The 10,452-nt window shown below is 43.8% G+C and overlaps 1 protein-coding gene across 9 annotated transcripts in view; it reads left to right on the top strand.

The window, feature by feature from the left end:
- The first annotated feature begins 4,173 nt into the window (after positions 1-4,173).
- The window catches only part of BACH1 (BTB domain and CNC homolog 1), a 47,319-nt gene continuing 41,040 nt past the window's right edge, over positions 4,174-10,452 (top strand). For 2 of the 9 annotated variants that reach the window (XM_032277078.1, XM_032277076.1), the window contains exon 1: positions 4,551-4,942. The gene's annotated coding sequence lies outside the window, so the exon portion shown is untranslated. Of the gene's footprint in view, positions 4,331-4,548; positions 5,109-10,452 lie in introns of those variants that run through there. The other 7 variants (XM_032277077.1, XM_032277073.1, XM_032277072.1 and 4 more) reach the window with 6 other exon arrangements.

Here is a 10,452-nt window from a genome sequence, read left to right as displayed (position 1 = left end):
GGTGTCAAATAGCAGTTTTTCAAGTGGGGAGACTTGTGTTTGTTTTATGTTGATAATCCCCCAGTTTAACGCCTAGTTTTTTTGCCCCCCAATATTTTGTTGATTGACTTAGTGAATGAATACTTACAAAAGGAGCTACCACAGTGAAGATGGAGGGAATGAAGTTTTGGGGAGGCTGTAGAGGTTATACAGATTTGTAAGAGTTATAGATGTCATGTTACATTTGTGGAAATGAGTATTCAAAACTGAAGGTGGGCAGGGAATAAATGTGGATGTGTGGATCTTTCCTGAGGTTAGGGAGGACAGAGGGGACAAGGGTTATACTGACTACACATCAAAGTTTTTCCAGGATAAGTATTATGTGTCATTGTCCAAATATTATGCTATTGTGTTCCTTATAGCCATGAAAATGTCACCTATCTGTATGATTTAGCTCCCTCATTTCTGAGAGCCAGGCAAGGCAACCCGTTATTAGAGGAGAAAATGATGGTGTATATATCCAGCTTTTACTAAAAATCATTCCTTAACTGTGGTTTATAGTTATTTAAATTGTTTTCAGTGTTAATTTAATGATAAGATTTTATTTTGGTAATAAAAATCAGTATGATGGTTAGAAAGAGGATATGTATGCTTGGAAAAATTGGAAATATCATTTTTGAAAGAAATGTGCTATGCACATATATAACATCTTGTGAACGGTGTTGTATATCGACAAACCTGCTCACAGCAGAAAAACTGGCTGTCACTTCTCACAGTCAATAAGTATAAATCAAGGACATAGCAGTAAGCTGTGATGCCCAAGCTTCATGGATAAATTTTCCTAAAGAATAATGCACTAAAAACAAAACTACATGACAAAACAAGCACTAATTGCAAATCACTGTGAAACAGTGGCACAGAATCTTTATGTTGTGCTACTAGCGATAGCAACAGGAAGCAGTCAAATGCCTACACAGATAGGGGTGGGTCCCCGGTGAAACACCACCTCCAAGCTGAAGACAGTTTAAAGCCTGAAAGTCAAACTACAAGTAAATCCTCAGACCTGACTGAGAACTTGCCTTCCTGTTTGGCACGCTTTCTCCTGATTGATTCCCACCCTTCACCTAACTCACATATATCTACCCTTTCTAATTGGTTTTCGACACTGTTTTGCCCACCTTTGACTGGTGTCTTTGCTTTAACCTGTTTTTGCATGCTCACAAACCAATCATCATGGACTTCCCATTCTGAGTGCATACAAGCCCCAGGCTCAGCCACATGAGAGGGGATTTTCCCACTTTTGGGTAGGGGAACCACTCCCCACATTCCCTCTTTGCCAAGAGCTTTCTTTTCACTTAATCATTTCCACTCCACTCACTCTCTAGTGTCTGTGACCCTTATTTTTCCTGGTTGTGAGACAAGAACTTGGACCCAGCTGATGTAAGGAACAGAAAGACCACAATACTAGTCTACTCATCCCAGTTTCAAACTATTATCAATACCAATTGAAAGAAATCGGCTGGGCATGGTGACACATGCCTGTAATCCCAGCATTTTGGGAGGCCAAGGAAGGTGGATCATTTGAGGTCAGGAGTTGGAGATCAGCCTAGCCAACATAGTGAAACCCTGTTTCTACTAAAAATACGAAACTTAGCTGGGCCTGGTGGTGGGCACCTGTAATTCCAGCTATTCAAGAGGCTGAGGCAAGAGAATCGCTTGAATCTGGGAGGCAGAGGTTCAGTGAGCCAAAATCACTTGTCACTGCACTCCAACCTGGGTGACACAGTGAGAGACTGTTTCCAAAAAAAAAAGAAAAAGAAAAAAAAAAGCAATCACAATTTTTTTTCTTGGTCCCCAAATCTAAATATTTTTTCTTCAATAGGAATTGAGCAGAAGCACGTCTCATTATAACCCCAAGATAATTTTTAAAAATCTGTTATAGTAACATATTTTAATAAATGTATGAGTTAATGCAAAAGATCTTGAGGCTGATGTTCTTAAAAGTTGACCAATGATGTAGCCTCTTTTCTTGATTCTGCGTACAGTAGGATTACTCAAGGTTTGTTGGCCTGGTAGCTAACAATGTTAATGCTAACTCTGGAAGTCCAGAAGGCATAGGTCAGGACACATAGTTGTTTGTGAATATTTACACTGATATTCAGGTTTTAAAAGAAATATATTATAAGTGGTTTTGGTTCAAAGCAAGAGAATACTGAAAACAAAAAGTGCCACATCTTTTACTGAGTATCATCATTCATTCATTCCTTCATTCAGCCTACAATCTGTTTCCACTCCCTCCACTCCCATTCCTTCTCAATACCAGAATTAGCTTTTAAAAACAACCACATGACTTAAAAACTCCTACTCACTTCTTGCAGCCCATGGGATAAAGTTCAAACTCCAGGTGCAACACATGAGGCCCTTTTCATACTGACTCAGTTTCATCTCACTCTCCAATTTCATTTTTTGTCCTGTCCCTACTACGTGCCATAATCTCTAACTCAGTACTTAAGTGAGATGTGAAGACCATCTGCTTCACTATTAAAAATGCAGATCCGTAGGCCTACTCAGATCTACAAAATTAGAATCTTTGGGGGATGGGATCCAGGAATCTGCATTTTAACAAGCACCCCAAATGTTCTTACCCATACTGAAGCTTGAGAGTCACTCACCTGTGTTGATACTCTCAGCACATTGCTATATCTTTGTGAGAACTTCTCAAATAATTAAACATATCAGGGCATACATCATAATTTTCAGGCTAGCAAATGTCACTGCTATTATCTAAAGAAGCAAGAGCTCTTCCCAAAGAGGAAGGTTTGATCTTCCCCTAGAAGAAACTGGATAGCTGTAGAAAAAAGAAAGACTATAATTCCACTGGCTCAGAGTGGAAGCAGAATAAAGCCTCGGACACTCCCATGTGTCTGTAAGAACTCCAATCCTTCTTTCATGGTGTGTTTCCAAGTGTCCTTTCCTCATGTTTCACTAAGTATCTGCACTCCCATGAACTCAGGCAGCCTGGGATGCTAAGAACCTCTTACCTCTGGACTGCTGGGTTCCACTCTTCCCAATTAAGACCCAATGCAAATGTCACCTCCTCCAGGAAGCACCCCCCCCCCCGTAATTCTAGATCATAATGTATCACTTCACCCCTTGCACTCCCATCCAACTTCACGTATGTGATTTTCTCATGTATTTTGGAGGTAACTCAAACGTCCCCAAGTCCCACAGCCTGTGGGTGCAAATGCAGTCATGTTAGTGATAATACCTGAATTATTTATCTAGGTATCCTTTTTGCCCCAGGAACTCCAGGTCTGTCTTCTTGTTGCTGTCTCCAAAGCTAACAACAAAATCCCTTCACACAAATCGTTCTTTGGCTACAGGCCTCAAGGTCCGTGCCATTTCCGCTGTGAACCTTGTGGGGTTGGCGTGCACAGACCCCTCCGCTGCGCGTGCACCCCTCTCTGCTGACGGCCAGTGCTTTGAACCCCAGAAGTGTTAAATGGCTTGGGAACATAATTTTAAAACTGACAGTTGGATCAACACCAGAAAAAGCACCAAAAGATGACAGAGGAACCCAGGCTCGAGATGGGCCGGCTACACCACTGGGCGCTGAACCTGTCTGGAAGCTTCCTGGCAGCGACATTGAAAAGGGAACACCTGTCGTGGGCTCCCTTGTTTCACTGTCAGATGTAGAGCAACTGCTAGACGCTCTCCACAAAAACCTGGACGCACTTCATATGTGCCCACCAGCAAGCTCAAATACCCGGTGAAGCTGGGCGCCCGCCACCCCCAGGGCAGGCAGCCGAGGAGCTTTCAAGGGGGTAAAGCGAGCCTTGTGGGGCCAGCGCCCGTTCTCCCTCCTGCTGTCCGCGGGCACACAGGCAGGCTGCGGCGCGGCTGCATTAGGGCGTCCTGCAGCTCCCGGGGCGAGGGGGCGCTCGGCCTTTCGGTTCTGCCCTCAGAAGGGAGAGGAGTTGGTCCTCGAGTGGAAGTCAGTTCAGGGACCCCCACCGCCCCCTCCCCGAGGCCCCGCCCCGCCCTGGCCCTTATGCCCCCTCCCTGCAACTCCCCGCGTGGGCTTCCGGCCACTGCGACCCCGGCCCGAGAAACCGCGCTCGCTCGTTCGCTGACAGCCGCCTCGAGGGCGGCGGGGCGGGGCCTCGGCGCCGGGGGCGGGGCCTCCAGCGGGCGGGCGGGGTTTTGGCGCCGCGAGGTGGCGGCGGCAGAGCGGCGCAGAAGGGAGGGGGCGGCTGGCCGCGCGGAAGGAGTGAGTCACCTGACCGCTGCCCTCACCGCCCGCCGGGTTCGCTCGCTGCAGTCAGTCGGGCAGCGCCGCGCCTCAGCTCTGGTGAGTGGCTCGGTCGTCTTGCCGGCCTTCTCCGGGAGGGCTGGCGCGGTCGGGGCGGCGGGCCTGTGAGGGGAGGCCCGCGGGCAGGTCTGGGGGAGGCGCGGGCGGGCCGGAGGCGGCTCTTTCTGGACTGGGCGGGGCTCGGGGGGCGCCTGCCGTCCGAGTCCTGGAAGTGGCCGCGACGCCGGAAGGGGCGTCCCGTCGGCGCCCGAACCCCCTTCCGTGGCCGGAGCTGTTGTTTACCCGCGCGCGCCGTACTTTACTCGGGGCGGGCGGGGGCCGGTGGCCGCGGGGTCCCCGCCCCAAGCCCTCGGGCTCCAGCCCGGCCCCTCGCCCGGGGCCCGCTCGGGCTGTGACACATCAGCACCGCCCTCGCGGCTGGGGCCCCGTTTTGTCCTCCGCCACCTCCCACCGTATGCCCAACCTCGCGTCTCCCCAGTCTGGTGCCTGTCGCGCGTGCAGTCGCGTGAGAAAGGCCGAGTTTGTGGCAGGGGAGAGAAGGCCACCGTGCTGAGCTGGATTTAGCGAAGACTGGCTTCGGGGACCGGAGATCCCAGGACTCCCTTTGTTGGAGTTTTGCCCACGCTTTGTAATTAAGCCTCGCACAATATGGTGAGAGTGGGCGTTGATTCTGGAGACACCAGCTTTGTGCTCGTGTAATGTAACACGAGTGCCGTTGCTTTCTCATTCTTACACAGCAGTTGCATGTCATTGAGTAGAATTGTGCGGAATGCTTTTATGGAGTGAGGCTTCTGCGTAAAATGTGTGCTGATTCCAGGTAAAGTGTAGTAGTAATTGTGAAAGAAAGTGTATGGGAAAAACAAGCTACAATGTCATGCTTGGAGGAACAAAGACTTTTTGTAGGATGCTATGCTTTTTGGAGAATTATCTAGGTGTAGGGACTGTTACCCATGGCGGATGCTATGGGAATTTGTTCATATATTTGAACACTCTTTACATCCCAGAGGGTTTGCATTGAAGGCAATTCAGAAGATTAAAGGGTGGAAATCCCAGATGTGTTAGTGGCGGAGCGCTTGAGCGCTTCACGTAGTCAAGCAGAGAAATGGGAAGAGGTCGGCTTGCTTCTTCCTGGTCTTTGGGTAGTGGTGCAAGGGATGGGCTGGGCTAGGAGGCACTTGCCACTTCTGCCTTTGGACATCTTAAAGTAGCCCAGGGAAAAAAAGGTTCCTGGTGAGTCAGCTTGGAGTAGAGTAGCTTTGGTGTACTGACTCTTGTATTGCTGTTTAACCTATGGTTCTGTCAAGTGGTTTGCTATGGTTCAGTATGTTGGTTGGTTAACAAGGTAGGATGACGCTTTAAAAAAAAGTTGGGTTGCTGAGTCATTCGCCCCAGCTTGAGAGGTAATTAGAAACAGCTGGTGCAGATTCTCTCATCACATGCCTCCACTACAACAGGCCAAGGAGCGCTCTACAGGGGTTGCTTCAGAGGGCTGAAGGGGACCCAGCTGGGTTGTTTTGGTACAGGTATTCAGTGAAGTGGAAGAGTACTCTTAGGCAGTGGCCAGTAGCACTGAGGTGGTATTTAAACGCAGAGCCTCGTTACCTGAAGTCTGTGAATAAATCTGCACTGGAGAGAGCCAAAACTCGGGAAGAAATTGGCAGCTAGGAGTAACCCAATAAACAGTATTGTAACAAAAATATTTACCACTCTCACTGGACTTAGTTTCCTTTTTGTGGTTTTGTTATGTGGTCTGTAAGTTTCAAGCAGTGAACCTAATTCGTGCTTCATAAAAATTTCTTTGTAAATACACAGAGCGGAGTTGCTCTGTTTTTCATGGCCCTTGGCTTTTTAAGCATACACAAGAAATTTCAGGAGTCAGAGGAGGGTAAGCACAATATGGGTGGAATTAACAGGTTATATCGGGTCAAGTCTGGAAAGAGCTGTTTAATGAATGGCCAACCGTATATACCTGTCTCGTTGTCTTGATTGTATGACACTACTGTCTTTACACCTTGTGTCATTGCTTCTTGCTTTAAAAAGGAACACACAACCCACATCGTTACATGAGTCCTCATTGCAAACAAAGTTTAGGAATGGGAAATGTAGAGCTGGAAATTTGGCCCTTACTTTGGTGAAAAAAATGATTTCTATTAATGGTAGTTAATTTAAAACATTTTGTATTGGGAAAAACTATTTTGTTGCTTTAAGTCTGGGACTAGAGGAGATTGGAAATCATGAATTTTTTAAGTATTAGTGCTTCTAAGGTGGGGTGCAGGGAGGTTCACTTGGAAATAATATATTAAAACTTTTAAAATGTCTTTTAAGAAAGACATTAAGCTTAAAGATACATTATGTACATATTATATAATGTCTGTACATGAGCCCCACTTCTTTTTTATTGGGGAGCATAGTCCATTAGTCACTGTCAATAACATTCTTTCAACAACTAGAATGCTTTTTCTTTTATGGTTTCCTCCTAAGATTTCTTTCAAAATGTTCTTAATTATTCCATTTAAGTTTTATAGGTCTATTCTCTGTGTATTTTACTTTAAAGATTAGAAGCTTGAGTATAAATTTCTTGTTACATTGTGGATATTGGGGATGGAAATACAAAAAACACAAAATTTCATTTGATAACCTCTATTTTGAATTTGGAGACAAGCCCATGGTTGGTTTGTTTAAATGTACTTGATCTGAAGTGCAGTGATAGGTAAAAAGGTGCAGTGGAAACACTTGAAGATAATCTACACATTGGAATGTAATATGTATATCACAAATTTTGTGAAAATTATTTTGTACTTTTACTCCTTGAAGTCTTTTTTTTTTTTTTTTTTTTTTTGCCAAATTTACACTTGTTTAATGAAGGGGTTAAGTGGTTTTTATTAAAAATATCACCCTCCTACTGGGGGGGGGGGGGGGGGGGGTGAGGGTGGTTAGTATTTATCATTCAGTTAAATCTCATGTGCCATGTGCCTTCCACACACCTGTACTGTGAGAGATGATGTTCAGAATAACAGTTGCAAAGCCCTTTACAATTACCACTTGTCAGAGGTTCTCTTCATAGTGCTGATGTTTTAGGAATCACCACTTCCCTCCTAATTTTCTGACTAATGTTCTGTTAATGAGAGAATTGTCTCATCCCTAAAACCTGCATTTCCTGAGCATTCTAAACAGAGGGTTTATTTTATGTGGTGGAGTGATGATTTTTGAGATTGTTTTGATTTAAAATATATGTCAAATGAGGTGATGTACTGATGTCCAAGGTATGGGTAATATGAACGCAATTCGCCAGAATCCAGGCCCGTTGGAAAGAGTAAACATTTCATGACTGCAGATAAAATATTGACTTATACTGCCCCGAAGCCCGGGCATCTGGCTTGCGCAGTGCACTAACAACTGAAGTTGTGGGTTTAATCACTGTTCAGTTGACAAAGAAGCAGTAAGCAGGATGTTTAAAAGTAGATCCGGAGCCAGACTGCTTAAGGTCAGGTTCTGGTTGTGTCACCCACTTTGAAGCCTTGGGTAAGCTCTTCTACCTGGTAACTTGTGCCTCATTGTTTCCTCTGTAAAACAGGGATGGTGATAGTAAAATCTGTATCAGAGAGATTGTTGTGAGGATTAAATGTGTTAATACGGGTTAAGTGGTTAGAACAGTGCCAGCTTTATAAGAAACATCAATAAATGTAAGATGTTATTATCTGCTGTTCAGAATCAGGGAAGTACTTAGTTACACAGCAATGTTTCATAGCTGCTGAGGGCTGAATTGCAGTCATTGCTCACAAGTGGGACTGAGGAGTGCAGCAGGTTGCTGCTACTGGAAAAACGATGGGAACACTCTTATGTTAAGGCAGTAGCACCATCTCAAACATACACCCAACTTCCGAGGACAAGGAACACAGGACATAGCTTTTTACTTAAAGAAATCTAGCAGTTTCAGCGGAATGCTTGAGATGGTCACTAACTAGTTAATTTAAACACTTGCCATCCTTTGCCTAGTTTTTTCCACGTTGTAGTTGAAGACATTGTGGCCTGGCAGCTTTGGTAACCTGTCCACCCCTCCCTGCTTGTTAATACCAGGACAGAACTAGTTTCTCAATACATATTCCTGGGTCTTATCCAGTTTGTTGGAAACATTTGGAATGTAAATTTGTATGCCAGTTAGTTGCTTCTAATTACTGTGTTTTCTTTAGATGATATGCCTATACTAATATAGAAAAATTATCCATGAAATGGATATGAATACAGTGGATATGTTTCTCATATAGCTTCTTGTACCTGTAATTCAGAACGGTCGTGTTATTTTGACCATTCTCTCAACCACAGTGTCAGTTTCCTGATGGTGAGAATCTGTGTCTTTCTGTTTGGATGTGTTTCTTTAAAAAACTGTTGGTTGCTGGACTAGGTGGTATGATATGGGTTCATTCTAGTTCTGTGGTTTTGAAACTTGGGAATGTTTAACAGATTAAAGGAAAGAACATTGTGTGTTGTACCTTGTAAGTCTGCACTGAGTTGAAATTCTTTTGATTATTTAGCTTGTTACTTTCTGCTTTTATTATTGGTGTAATTATTGAGGAAGCAGCTGGAATTAAGTCATTCTAGTTCATCTCCTAAGATAGACATAAATCTTGTGACTTAGTTTTACTCATAATTGGCTTAGAATGGAACAAAATATAATTTGGTTTTCTAGATGTTAAATGTCTTATATGTCTAATACTTTGAATATCATCACTCCTCTAGAACAGATTCTTTGTTTAGGATCAGGGACAGGTTAGAAAATATCCATAGGATCATAAAAAGTGCCCCAAAGCAAACATGAGGAAGAAGAAATAGTGGTAGCCAGAATCTTGGTAGTTAATGACCATTGTATGAGCATAGTGGGCATGCAGTGAAATTGTCTGGCAGCTGGTTCCTTTCTCAGTACCCACACAATTTAGAAAATGTTCCATTAATGTAGCTGAAATTGTTTGCAGGTCATGTTATTTGAAAGATAAATGTAAATACTTTTCTCAATGCCTTAGGAAAGTCATCGTTCAAACTAATGTTTTTGTAATAAACGAATTATTCCCAGTTTCTCTCTTTTTTTTCTTTTCTTTTTTTTTTTTTTGAGATGGAGTCTCACTTTGTTGCTCAGGCTGGAGTGCAGGGGGCATGATCTCAAGTTCACTGCAGTGTCCGTCTCTTTGTTAAGCAAGTCTCCTGCCCCAGCTTCCCTAGTGGCTGGGATTACAGGCCCCCCCACCCCATGTCCAGCTAGTTGTTGTGTTTTGGTAGAGACGGGTTTCACCATGTTGGCCAGGCTAGTCTTGAACTCTTGACCTTAAGCAGTCCACCCGACTTGGCCTCCCAGAGTGCCGGGATTACAGACGTGAGGTTCTGCGCCCGGCCCCTAATTATTCCCGGTTTCTATCAGGTAAAGTTATTTTCACTTTTTAAATTTATCATTTTTAGATCAGATCAGTCATAGTGGACAGTTGCACTCCACTTCCCCATCCCTCATTAAAGTGGAATTACACTAAAAAATGTTTTCAATTCCTTTGTAGCCTGGACATTGGTAATAGCCTACCTCCAGGGCTATAGAGTAAATAATATAGTAAGGGTAATGTCCCTCCCTCCCCCTACACACCCTTTTTCCAGTTATCTCTTCTTTTTGTTGACTTGTCTGCCTCCAGGACCCTAGGGAGGTGTTTTTGTTTCAAGGAGGTAAACTTCTCAGGGTCCTATTGAAGAAATAGGGAGACCTATCCACCCAACTTCCTGTTTACTGATGTCTTCATATGCTTAATGCCTTATTCGTTTTTTAAAGTGTACCAGTGTCTTTTGGAAGTCAGCTAAATTAGTGCAGTTACTTTTCCATCAGACAGTTTGTTATAAAATGTGTGGCTATAAAAGATTGAATAAATTTATTAGGTTGTAATTTCATTAACATGTATTTTATATTTAAACATTATTTAAAAAAATGTACAGTGGTTATCTGATCTTGGCCCAGCCCTCTTTAATTTCCAATGTATCTGATGTCTTTCTCTCTCTTTTTTTCTCTCAACACTTTATTATATTATATATATATATATATATATGTATTTTTATTGCGTTTCAGGTAATGGGGTACATGTAAACAACATGCAGGATTGTTGCATAGGTACTTACATGGCAATGTGGTTTGC

This window comes from Sapajus apella, unplaced genomic scaffold (genome assembly GCF_009761245.1).
Source record: "Sapajus apella isolate SASKATOON/1434 unplaced genomic scaffold, GSC_monkey_1.0 scaffold8, whole genome shotgun sequence".
NCBI lineage: Eukaryota > Metazoa > Chordata > Mammalia > Primates > Cebidae > Sapajus > Sapajus apella.
This window is presented reverse-complemented; position numbering and strand designations above follow the sequence as displayed.